Source organism: Tupaia chinensis, unplaced genomic scaffold (assembly GCF_000334495.1).
Source record: "Tupaia chinensis unplaced genomic scaffold, TupChi_1.0 Scaffold144642_1, whole genome shotgun sequence".
NCBI classification, from domain to species: domain Eukaryota; kingdom Metazoa; phylum Chordata; class Mammalia; order Scandentia; family Tupaiidae; genus Tupaia; species Tupaia belangeri.
In genome coordinates this window covers 728,616-741,803 of record NW_006204503.1, presented here as the reverse complement: position 1 = coordinate 741,803, position 13,188 = coordinate 728,616, and the positions used below count along the sequence as shown (strand labels likewise).

The window sequence follows — 13,188 nt, the reverse complement described above, 5'->3', positions numbered from 1 at the left end:
GAGGTGTCATGCAGACCTTCGGGTATGGTGCATGGTGCCCTGTTACTTAGGCCAGCAGCAGGAGCTGCAGCCTGCCCCCCACTTCAGTTCAGTCCTCTCCTGACTGGGGCTTGCGATTTGTTAAGATTGTACCATCTCAGCCGCTAATGTGGGGCCAGGACCCCTTCTCCCCACATCTACCTGGGTTTGTGCATGTTTTCTGCTGGATGGGAACAGAGGGCAATTTCTCTTTTAAGTCTACATGTGCCAAACATAGGTCCCCAACATACATTTATTTTTTCTTTCAATATCCTGTTCTGCAGCTTCCTTGGCCCTTTTTGCCCGGATGCCGAAGAGCCGGGCATTGGTGTGTGCCATGGGATAACTAGCAAAGGCCTTGAAGTTCTCGGTCATGAGTCTGGCTTTTCCCTTGCATAGAGATTCCGTACGGGCATCCCTGGGTCTGTCAGCTGGGTGGCCAACTTGAGGTTTTCAGCAGAGCTGTCTCACTTCTTGGGGGCCCAGGGACTTCCTGGGGAAGAGGATGCGCTTGGAGCCGTACTCCTTCAGCCGCTGCATGTTGGCCTGCAGGACTCCGTGTACTCTTTCCGCTGCCGCGGGTCGGCCGAGCTGCCTGCCGATGGTCTGCGCCTGCCTCTTTTGGATCCCGGCCACCCGCAGGTCCTCCTGGCCGAAGTCCTGCCAGCGCGCACTCACGTGGTACCGCACCCTGGGGCACCTCACGATGGGCGGGGTCCGCGGACGCCGGCGCCCTGCTTTCACCAGTCCTTGCGGAAGTGCGGTTTCAAAATTGTGCTGGACAGGAGAATGGTGGCATGGTGGTTGAGGGCGTAGGACTCCCACATGGCTGATCTGGGTTCAAGCCCGGAACCTCGTGGCTTGCTTTCTCACTCTCTCTCTCTGTCTCTCTCTGATCAAATTTAAAATAATAATGGGACCAGCAGTTAGCGTAATGGCTATGTCGCTGGACTCCCATGTAGTCAACTGATTCGAGTCCCAGATCCGGTGGCCTTAACTCACACCGGGTGCATGTGTATGCCCAAGATCCTGAGAGAAGAATGGAGGAGAAGGAATTACAGGGTGGCCATCCAACATGGAGGAGTGATTTCTCGCTTTCTGTCTCTCTGGCTCTCTCTTTCTGGTGAGTGCACATGCCCTATAGCAAAAGCCTCTCAAAAAATTTTTTTAAATAATAATGATAAAGTTAAAGAAAATAATTATTTTTAAAAAGTAAAAAACATGAGATCTTAAAATAAAAAATGTAAAAACAGATTATATTACAAACATTAAAAATTGTGTCTGTATTTCTTTTTTTTTTTTAATCAGAAGACACATGTGCTTTATTTGCTGAGAACATGTATGTTGATGTGCTTGATTGAGCCAATGCACAGTGTATTTTGGATGGAAAATTTGTGTGTTGTGATGGTGTATAGTGAATTAATGTAGAGAATGAATAAATTTAAAATAAAAAAAAAAGAAGACGACACATGTGCTTACCAGAGAGAAAGAAAGCACGTCCCGGTGGAGCATGGTCATGCTGCAATCCTTTCTTCCTCCATTTTTTCATCTTACCAGGATTTTGGACATGTATGCACATGCGTCCAACATGCTTTCATGCTGCCAGGGACAGGACTTAGACCACAGTTAGCCATATGGACCCCGGCTCCCTATGCATTTTGCTATTAAGCCTACCATTAGGCCATTAGGCCTACCGTGATTATGTTTATATGATCAAATACCAGACAGTAAAAAAACTAATAGTATGCAGATAAGTTTGTATGATTTGGCCCTGCCCACCACCCTGCCCTCATCTCTGATTGCTCACCCTGTGTCATTCCACTTTGGCCACCCTGGCCTTTCTGTGCAGCAAACACAACAGCTTCTACCTAGAGCAGCACCTTTGTGTTTTTAATCCTTCTGCCTAGGGTATTCTTACTCATTTCTTTCCTTTGACCATTAGAATGAAAGCTCTGAGAAAAAGGCCTTTGCCTGTCTAGGTTAGTAAACGTTTCAACAGAAAATGGATGATACAGGAACCAGCAGTTAGCATAATGGCTGTCACTGGATTCCCATGTAGTCGACCGCGGTTCTTGTCCTGGACCTGGTGGCTTAAAACTCACGCTGGGCGCGTGTGTGTGTGTGCCCAAGATTCCGAGAGGAGAATGGAGGAGAAGGGATTGCGATGTGACCATCCCTCCTGGGGGGTGATTTCTCGCTTTCTGTCTCTATGTCTCTCTCTGTCTGGCTGGCAAGCGCACACGCCCTGTAGCAAAAACCTCTCAAAAAAAAAAAAAAAAAAAAAAAAGAAAGAAAGAAAGAAAATGGATGATACAATCAGAATAATGCCAAGACGTTTCACATAAGGCGAATCCTACATCGTGTGTTGTGGTCTTTTGTAACTGGTTTCTTCCACTTAACATAATGCTTTCCAGGTTCATCCATGTTGTAATGTCTGTCAGTACTTCATCCCTTTTTGTTGAGGACTTGTAAGGTTTATTTATGAAGTGATTATTTATTTAATTGTTTACAAAAGTGGGAGTGTAGGAGGATCACAAAGACTAGTATAGTATCCTGAAGCTGGTGTTAGCAACTGCGGTGTTACTATCTTTAGATGCAAAATAGCGGGACCAGCAGTTAGTGTAATGGCTATGTCACTGGACTCCCATGTAGTCGACGGTTCACGTCCCGGACCCGGTGGCTTAAAACTCACACCAGGCGCATGTGCGTGCGTGCCCAAGATCCAGAGAGGAGAATGGAGGAGAAGGGATTGTGGCATGGCCATCCCCCTGGGGGGTGATTTCTCACTTTCTGTCTCTCTGTCTCTGTCTGGCGAGCGCACGTGCCCTATGGCAAAAGCCTCTCCAAAAAAGGGGAAAAAAGCAAGGGAAATAGTTAAATGGTTACTAGAACCTGAAAGAGATAGCACGTCAAAACAGCTGCCTTGGAAGAGCAGGGACCTTCACAAGAGAGACATCACTAGCCCAAGGTGCCTGTCCGTGAGAGAGCCAATAGAATGAGTACCCCGATCCCACTCCACTTCCCACTCTGATTTCCTGCCTGGGCTCCCAGTTGGCCACATCCATCCCAGCCACATGAACCCTTTTGATGTGATCTAGAAGGTCATCCCCAAGAGCAGAGGGCAAAGTGAAGAAGGGTGAAGAGTGATATGAAAGGTAAGTGGAAGACATGACCACCACCATATTTGTAGCACCTATAACATTGCCAGACATATAGCATTTTTGAACAATATAATAGTTTGATTGAGGTTAAGTCACATAGTACGCAGTTCACCAATTTAAAGTGTATAATTCAATGGCCTTTAGTATATTCATGGAGTTCTGCCACCATCATCACAATTGTAGAACAGTTTCCTTTCATCCCCCCAAGAAACACATAGCTGTTAGCAACCACTCTCCATTTCCTCTAGCCCCCAGCAGTAGGCAGCCACTAACCTACTTTCTGTCAGAATAGGATTAGCCTATTCTGGACATTTTATATAAATAGAATCATACTATATATGGTGTTTTTGACTGCTATCTTTCATGTAATATAAGGTTCATGTCATTCAAGGTTCACCCATGTTGTAGCATGCGTCAGTACTTCATTCCCTTTTATGGCTCAGTGATCTTCCATTGTGTGAATACAACACATTTATCTATTCATCAGTAGATGGGCTTTGGTGTTATTTCTTTTTTTAAAATTTTTCTTTTTCTTTTTCAGGAGGTATTTTTGCTATAGGGCATGTGCACTCACTGGAAAGTCAGAGAGAGACAGAGAGACAGAAGGTGAGAAATCATCCCTGGTGGGGGGATGGCCACACTGCGGTCCCTTCTCCTCCATCCTGCTCTCAAGATCTTGAGCATGCACGCACATGCACCTGGTCTGAGTTTTAAGTCACCAGATCCAGGACTTGAACGGTGGTTGACTACATGGGAGTCCAGTGAGGTAACCATTACACCATCTGCTGGTCCCATGCCGTTTTTATTTTTTGGCTATTATTAATAACGATGTTATGAAAATTCATGTACAAGTTTTTGTGTGGACGTATGTTTTCAGCTCTCTTGAGAATATGCCTAAAAGTGGTATGGGTCATACGGTAACTCTGCATTTAAACTTTTGAGCAACTGCCAGACTGCTTTCCACAGTGGGCACAGCCAATTGCCAGAGCATTTTGGAACACCAGCAATGCATGAGTGTTTCAATTGCTCCACATGCTGTCCAATACTATTTTATATATATATAAAACAATGAGAAAAGTTTCCTATTAACAAGTAACATGCTACATACAAAAAAAAAAAGTGGGTTAAAGTTATAATATCCCAGGAAAACAAGGAAAGATTTATTTTTTCTGAATATAAACCAGAAAACCATCTATTTCTATTGTGCTAAACAAAGGCTATAACATATGGGAATAAACGGTTTATCAGAGGGAAACCAGGGAAGAGTAGACCGGAGATCTGGAATGAATCTGCATCCTGGGCAACGTCATTGAGCCATGAGATGGGCCAACCAAGAGCCTCATATGCTGAGATGTAGCTTCAAAACGTTTGGTGTTACCTGCAGCTGAAAGAATTCTTCCAGTGTCTTCAATGTAGAATCTTAATCAGGGACTGTCTGTACTCAGAATGACACAAAGGTGACAATTTTCTTCAACATAATGATAAAGAAGTTGTGTAACAAAAATGCTGGGTCTTGCTTTTTCACTAGACGCAAAGCAGTGTATCCAGTACCCAGTTTAAGAGTACCCAAACAGGGACCAGCAGATGGCATAATGGTTGTGTTGCTGAACTCCCACATAGTTGACCATGGTTCAGGTCCCAGACCCAGCGACTTGAAACTCACGCGGAGCGCATGTGTGCACGTGCCCAAAATCCCAAGAGGAGAATGAAGAAGGTATTGTGGCATGGCCATCTCCCCAGGGAGGTGCTTTCTCACTTTCTGTCTCTCTCTCTCTGGCAAACGCACACACCCTATAGCAAAAAATCTCTCTAAAAGAAAAAGGTACCCAAACAGTGAGAGAACTCACTCCTCCTCAAGCCTGTGACATTCCTGGCTTTTGAGGATTTCCTGGGGACAGCCATGAAATGTGTGGCTCTGTGTTTCTGTGTTCACAGCTGTGGTTTGAGGGGCCTTTGTGAAGCACTGAGACACTCCCATAGTCAAGGCAATAACCAAGCTCTCAGCTTTATTCTGCTTATCTCCCTGCTGTGGTGCTTCCTCTGCTCCTTGCTCTTCATTTGCTACCCTACTTTTTTTTGGGGGGGGGTGGGGGTGGGAGAGGTTTTTGCTACAGGACACATGCACTTGCCAGAAAGACAGAGAGAGACAGAGAGACAGAAAGCGAGAAACCACCCCCCCAGGGGGATGGCCATGCCACAATCCCTTCTCCTCCATTCTCCTTGGGATCTTGGGCATACAAGCACACACGCCCAGCGTGACTTTAAGCCACCGGGTCCAGGACTCGAACCATGGTTGATTACATGGGAGTTCAGCAACATAGTCATTACGCTAACTGCTGGTCCCTTGCCATCCTACTTTTTGACTATAATGATCCTAGTGAGTGTGACTGACCTCTTATTGTGGTTTGGGCTTGTAGTTCCCTGAGAACTAAGGTTGTTGCTATGGTTTGAATGTTTGTCTCTCCAAAACTCATGTTAGAACCTGAGACCTAATGTGATAGTATTAAGAATTTGGGTCTTGGGACAGCAGGTAGCATGATAGTTAAGGCGCTGGATTCCCACGGGGCCAACTGCAGAGTCCCAGATCCAGCAGTTTGAATATCATAACAAATAAATAAATAAATGAATAAATGTTATAAATAAATGTAGAAAGAAAGAATTTTTTTTTTTGGAGAGGTTTTTGCTATAGGGCGTGTGCGCTCTCCAGACAGAGAGAGACAGAGAGACAGAAAGCGAGAAATCACCCCCCAGGGGGGATGACCACACCGCAATCCCTTCTCCTCCATTCTCCTCTCGGGATCTTGGGCACGCACACACACGCACCCGGTGTGAGTTTTAAGCCACCAGGTCCGGGACATCAACCGCGGTCGACTACGTGGGAGCCCAGCGACATAGCCATTACGCTAACTGCTGGTCCCAAGAAAGAAATTTTTTAAAAAGTTAGGCCTTGGTGTAGTTAAAAGAGCTGGACCCCACATGGGATCCCACATGTGCGTCATGTCCCAATCCCTGCAGTCTGAAAGCACATGGAGCATATATACATGCGTGCCCATGCACCAATCTGCAGGGCAAAGGGACGTGGAACCTTGAGTGGAAGTGGGCCGGGGATCGAGAAAGAACAAAGACACAGATACACCAGTAGAGAAAGTGGAGCTCGAGTGACCCAGGGGTCTCTGATAGAGATCGATACAGCCCTGAGCCGTGCCCAGGTTTATTCTTTCATAGGGCAATGATGGAGGGAAGAGTGGAAGGTAAAGCCAGGTGTCTTCTATTACTGACTGCAGCTGTGGAGCATCTTGCAACTCATGGGTCTAAATAAGCCCCACCTGGCCTTCTCTGGCTAAGCAGAGTTTCCCTTAAACTCTGCTGGCTGTGCAGCATCAGCCCCAGTGAGCAAGTCTGTGCACTGCCTGTCTCTAAAGGTCACCATCGTTCAGCTCAGATTTGGCTGCTCCCTACATGCCCAGAATCCTGACGGGATGGAGAAGTGGAGGAAAGGTCTGAGGTGTGACCATGCCCCACTGAAGGTACTTTCTTTCTGTCTCCGGTGAGGACATGCCCTCAATGGCAATTTAAAAAATTAAAAAATTAAATTGGGTCAGAGCCTGCAGGTGGCATCGTGGTTAAAGGCACTGGATTTCCACATGGCTGACTGCAGAGTCCCAGACCTGGTGGCTTGCTTTCTTGTATTCCTTCTCTCTCTTTCTCTCTGTCTCTGTCTGGTTAAATTAAAAAACAATAATAGCCAATGGAAAGAAATAATTCTTAAAAAAAAAAAAAAAACAACAAAGGAACAGAATGAATGCCTCTATGATAAAGGCTTCATTTAGTATTTGTCGCTTTTTGTCCTTCCCCCTCTGCCACGTGAGGATGCTGGTATGAGAGACATCATCAATGGAACAGGCCTTCATTAGACACAGAGCCTGCTGGTGCCCTGGTTCTGTACTTTCCAGCCTCTAAAACTCTCGGAAATAAATAATTTTCTAGGGCCAGCAGGTGGCATGTTGGTTAAGGCTCTGAACTCCCATGTGGCCCACCACGGGTCAAATCCTAGACCTAGTGGCTTGCTGTCTCACTTTCCTTCTCTCTCCCTGGTGAGCATACATGCCCTATAGAAAATTAAAAAGTAGTAATAATAAATAAATATTTTAAAACAAATGAATGAATGAACTTTCTGTTGTTTATAAATTATCCTGTCTCAGTTTTTATGTTTATTTGTTTTGGCCAGAGGATACATGCATGAGAGACAGGGAGAGAGAGAGAGAGACAAAGAACTCCCCCAAAAGAGTCTGGTCACATTGCAATCCTTTTTTTCTAATTCTTCACTCCATCAGGATCCTGATGATGCATGGGTGTGGCCAATATGTTTTTCAAGCCGTGTGGCCAGGACTCAAATTCTGGTTGGCCATGTGGAATCTGGCTTCCTCTGTATAACACTCTAACTGCTGTACTCCAGGCCAGCCCTTGTCTTGGGCATTTTGTTTTAGCAGAGGCTGAATGAGCTAAATCAGAAGTTGAGTATATTTTCTTGTACTTATTAGTCATTTCTTTCTTTTTTTTTGGAGAGGTTTTCGCTATAGGGTGTGTGTGCTTGCCAGACAGACAGAGAGAGACAGAAAGTGAGAAATCACCCCCCAGGGGGGATGGTCACGCCGCAATCCCTTCTCCTCCATTCTCCTCTCGGGATCTTGGGCACGCACGCACACACGCCCGGCGTGAGTTTTAAGTCACCGGGTCTGGGACACGAACCGCGGTTGACTATGTGGGAGTCCAACGACATAGCCATTACGCTAACTGCTGGTTCCCATCATTTCTTGTACTTATTAGTCATTTGTACATCTTCAGAAAAATATCTATTCAGATCTTTTATCCATTTTAAAATTGGATATTTTTTAGTTGTATGAGGTTTTTTTAATGTATTCTAGATACAAGTCTATTGTCAGATATATGATTTGCAAATAAAAGGAGACTTTAAGAAGTTTGTGGGAAAATGAAGCTAAAATATGAGTTTATTTTGTTGCAAAAAATTTTGAAATCCATGTGGTGTCTTCATAATACACATTCTCCTTAAATTTTTGAAGACCTCTTGTGTTTTCTCCCATTCTGTGGTCTATTTTTAACTTTCTTGAGGATATTCTTTGAAGCCAAATGTTTTAATTTTGATGAAGTTAAATTTATCTATTTTTTTTCCCACTTCTGATTTTGGTAAGGATGTCCAGGGAATAAAAACTCTCACACAATATTTTTGGGGTATAAATTGGTACAACCTTTTTGGAGAGTTATTTGGCAAAAGATGTGTAACTTTAAAATACATATACTCTTTGATTCAATCATTTAATTCCTAGGAATTTATCTTGTAGATATATGGTAAACGTTCTCTTAGGGGCCAGCAGGTGGTGTGGTGGTTAAGGGCACTGGACTCCCACATTGCTCAAGTCCCGGACCTGGTGACATGCTTTCTCACTTTCCCTCTCTCTTGCTCTCTCTCACTCTGTCCCTCTCTGGTCAAATATAAGTAAATAAATAAATAAATAAAGTTAAATAAGATACTTTTTTTTAAGAGGAATTTCTCTGAAACTCCACTTAACCAGTTCACCAGAATAAGGGACACTGGAATTCCTTCTCTAAAGTACACTAACGGATGCCCACAGTACACTTTAAACAACCAAGATGGGAAATTGTAAACCATGTGGTTTGAGGCATGGCTTATACAAGAATCCCGTGTGGAATTGGAATAAGTGAGCAAATTCTCAAAATTAAAGGCCCTAAGCCTTTATCAAAAGATTGGAGAAGAAAACACATTTATGTATTTTAAGTTCATTTAAAACATCTATTAGTTTTTAACTATTCCTTGCTTGAACTGTTTGATCAACCAACTACTGATGTCAATAGGACAGGATGCAATGACGTCTACTCTGCTCCTTCAAGAATATGTACTACAGCATTTGTAAAATAGCTAAAATCTGGAAATAACCCAGTGTCCAAAATAGGACATTGGCTAAATAAATGGTGAAACATTTATATAATGAATTGCTGTGGAACTGGAAAAAGTAATCTAGATCTATTTATACTGATAACAACAGATGTCTGACATACACTAAATGAAAAAAGTAACAAAGAAGAATGTATAATATAATCTCATTTTTATTAAAGTAATCAGAAATCTCTCTCTTTAAAAATTTGCTAGAGGTTGCATGTGCTTGCCAGAGAGAGGGAGAAAGAGAGAGAGCACCCCCCCCCCATGGGGCATAATCACACTACAATCTCTTTTCCATCTCTCCATTCTGTTGGAATTTTGGGCATGCACACACATGTATCAAGTTTTTCAAGCTGCTAGGGCCAGGACACAAATCAGACAGCCAGCCATGCAGGATCCAGCCCCTTTAACCACAAGGCCATGAGGCCAGCCCCAGAAAGCTCTTTGTGTAATAGATATAGCCTGATCTGTGTGGAAAGGGAAAGACGTGAGATTATAAGTGTTGCCTGTTGCTGCTCCTGCCCTCCCAGGCTTCCTTACGGAGGAAGGAGCCTTTAATTGCTTGATCATTTATCCAACTATGGGGGCCACTTTGTCAGGAAACTGGAAAGGACTGTGGACGCTCTCCTTGTGAATAGGAAAACATAAGAGGAAAAGATCCAGAAGAGGAAGCAAGTTGAAGATGAGGTTGCTATGAATTTGGCGGAAGAGAGAGAGAAAGCAGTTTTGTGAGGTGAGAAAAAAATGACTAATGACATTTGGGAAGTTTTACTGTAATGTACAATGTAGTTTTCATGTAATTCATTTTCCCAAGCCACCATTAAGTTCTCCATTGTTCCCCAAGGCTTTCAGAGTTGGTACTGTAGTTTCTCAAAATTATATCCTCAGATAGAGGCCGAGCTCATATATAAAGAAAGAAAAGCCTCAAGAAATATATACCAGATTATTGTTAATGATAATCTCTGGGGAGATAGATTTATAGAAACTTTCAGTTTCTTATATTTCTCTAAGATTTGAATGTTTTGTTATGAGCATGCATTCCATTAGTTAATAGGAAGCAAAATGTGAAACTTGGAGTATATCCTATATTTCAGGGCCAAATATTAAAGCAGTGAAATAAAAATGACTTTTAATTCTCCTCAGTTCTTTTAGATCAAAGTTTTCTCATTGATAGTATTTACACAGCCTGGGGTCAGCAGATGGCATAGAAGCTACATCACTGGACTCTCTCAGAGCTGACCATGGTTTGAGTTCCAGACCTGGTGGCTTGAAAATCACATTGTGTACATGTGTGTGCGTGCCCAAGGTCCTGGGAGGAGAATGGAGGAGAAGAGATTGTGGCATGCCCCCCACCCCTGCTCCAGGGGGCGATTTCTCACTTTCTCTCTCACTGTCTTTCTTTCGCTGGCAGGGACACATGCCTTAAGGCAAAACCTTTAGAAAAGGGGTCAGCAGGTGGCATAGGGGTTAAGGTGCTGGACTCTCACATGATTGAGTGCTGTTCGAGTCCCAGACCCGGTGGCTTGAAACTCATGCTAGGGATGTGGGCGGGTGTGGTGCCAAAATCCCAAGAAGAGAAGGAAATGCAGCATGGCCATCCCTCTTGAGGGGCGATTTCTTGCTTTTGGTCTCTCTGCAGCTCTCCAGTGAGCGTACACATCCTACGGCAAAAATCTCCCTCTCAAAAAAAGAATTAAAACAGGAAGGACATACATGACTGTGTACATAGAGTATCCAGGAAGCAGGCCCGTGGCAGGGAATCTGAGGCTGTGCGCACATTCTGCCTTGACAAAGGGGCTAGCAGATCTGAAGAGGCTTTGCAGTCAGGAACAAGCAGGCACCCCAGGATCCTGCAGGGCCCAAGCAAGAATGAGGGTGTCTTGGGACATGTTGGCTTGAATAGAGATGGCAACTGGAGGTCCTAGCATCGTGTTTGCCTGTGTAACAGGTACAGTGCAGAAAAGGGAGGAGGAGGTATTTTGTATTTACTGAGATTAAGTTTCTGCCATTGGGCAGAATGGGGATTTGAAATAGAAATTAAGTGCAGTGAGCATTGCCATGTTCATTGTAGTTTTATTCACAATTAAGATATGGAAACAGGGCCAGCCAGTGGCCTGGTAGTTAGGGTGACTGGATCCCATATGGCCAACTGTGTGATTTGAGCCCCAGACCTGGTGTCTTAAAAAGCACACTGAGTGTGTGTGTGCCCAAAATCCTGAAAGCAGAATGCAGGAGAAGGGATTATGATATGGCCGTCCCCACTGAGGGTTGCTTTCTCACTCTCCCCCTTGCCATCTCTATGTCTCTTCTATGAATGCATGTACACTATAGCAAATTATTAAAAAAAGATATGGAAGCAGCTAAATGATCCTCAACAGACAGATAAAGAAAATGTGGCATATATACACAATGGCATACTAGTCACTCATTAAAGAATGAAATACTGTTACTTGATGAAACACGGCCAAGCTTGGAGGACATTATGTTAAGTAAAATAGGCACGGAAAGAAAAATTACATGTTGTCACTCACATGGGAACTAAATAAGATGACCTCATAGAAGTAGCACATGGAAGAGTAATTACGAGAGACTGGGAAGGGTCTGGGCGGGAGGTAGAGAGATGTTGGTTAACAGATACAAAATTACAATTAGATAAGAGGAGCAAATTCTAGTGTTACATAGTATAATAGGATAATTGTAGTTAATCATTTCTTTTACAGTACAGATTATCTAAAAAGGAGAACTTTGAATGTCCAACACAAACTTATATAAAATATTTGAGTTGATGGCTATTAACTATCCTGATTTGATCATTACACATTATATTCATGTACTGAAAAAAAAATCACACTGTATTCCACAAACACGTACAATTATTATTTGTCAAATTTAAAAAAGTAAGTGCAATGATATAAAAATGAAGTTGACTTCTATTCTTATTTTTATTTTTTTGGAGGTTTTTTTTTTTTTTTTTTTTTTTTTTTCTGTAGGGTGTGTACGCTCTCCGGAAAGACAGAGGCAGAAAGACAGAAAGGGAGAAATTACCCCCCAGAGGGGATGGCCATGCCACAATCCCTTCTCCTCCATTCTCCTCTCAGGATCTTGGGCACACATGCACATGCACCCAGCATGAATTTAAGCCACTGGGTCCAGGACTTAAACCGCAGTCATCTACATGGGAGTTCAGCGACACAGCCATTATGCTAACTGCTGGTTCCAAAATGAAGTTGATTTCTTGCATTCTTGAGTTAAGAGTTAAGAGGTTAAATCTATAAAGATCTAAATGTAACAAGACTTAAAAAGTTCATGGAAAAGTAGAATTAAATTACAAGTTTGTTTTGGTACAAAAATAATTGAAACCCATACATATTTTTTTTTTTTGAGAGATTTTCACTGTAGGGCGCGTGCGCTCGCCAGACAGACAGAGAGAGACATAGAGACAGAAAGCGAGAAATCACCCCCCAGGGGGGATGGTCACGCCGCAATCCCTTCTCCTCCATTCTCCTCTCGGGATCTTGGGCACGCACGCACACGCGCCCGGCGTGAGTTTTAAGCCACCGGGTCCGGGACGCGAACCGCGGTCGACTACGTGGAAGTCCAGCGACATAGCCATTACGCTAACTGCTGGTTCCCCATATTTTTTTTTTCATAATACACATTTTCATGAGCTTTTGGAAGACCTACACCTTCATATGTTCCTAATGTCTTAATAAGATGTTTTACACTGTCATGTCGTTTTATAAGAAAAACTATGATGGGGCCAGCAGATGGCATAGGAGTTATGGTGCTGGATTACGACATGACTGATCACAGTTCTAGTCCCAGACCAGGTAGCTTGAAGATCATGCTGGAGGGACCAGCAGTTGGAGTAATGGCTATGTTGCTGAACTCCCATATAGTTGACTGCGGTTTGAGTCCTGGACCCAGTGGCTTAAGCTCACACCGGGCACATGTGCATGTGTGCCCAAGATCCCGAGAGGGAGAATGGAGAAGGTATTGCAGCGTGGCCATCCCCCCGGGGTTGATTTCTCG

The 13,188-nt window shown here is 43.6% G+C and overlaps 1 pseudogene; it reads right to left on the bottom strand.

Annotated features, from left to right (window-relative positions):
* Nucleotides 1-237: 237 nt before the first annotated feature.
* On the bottom strand, nt 238-2,442 carry LOC102493249 (60S ribosomal protein L13 pseudogene; annotated as a pseudogene).
* Between the last annotated feature and the right edge of the window lie 10,746 nt (nt 2,443-13,188).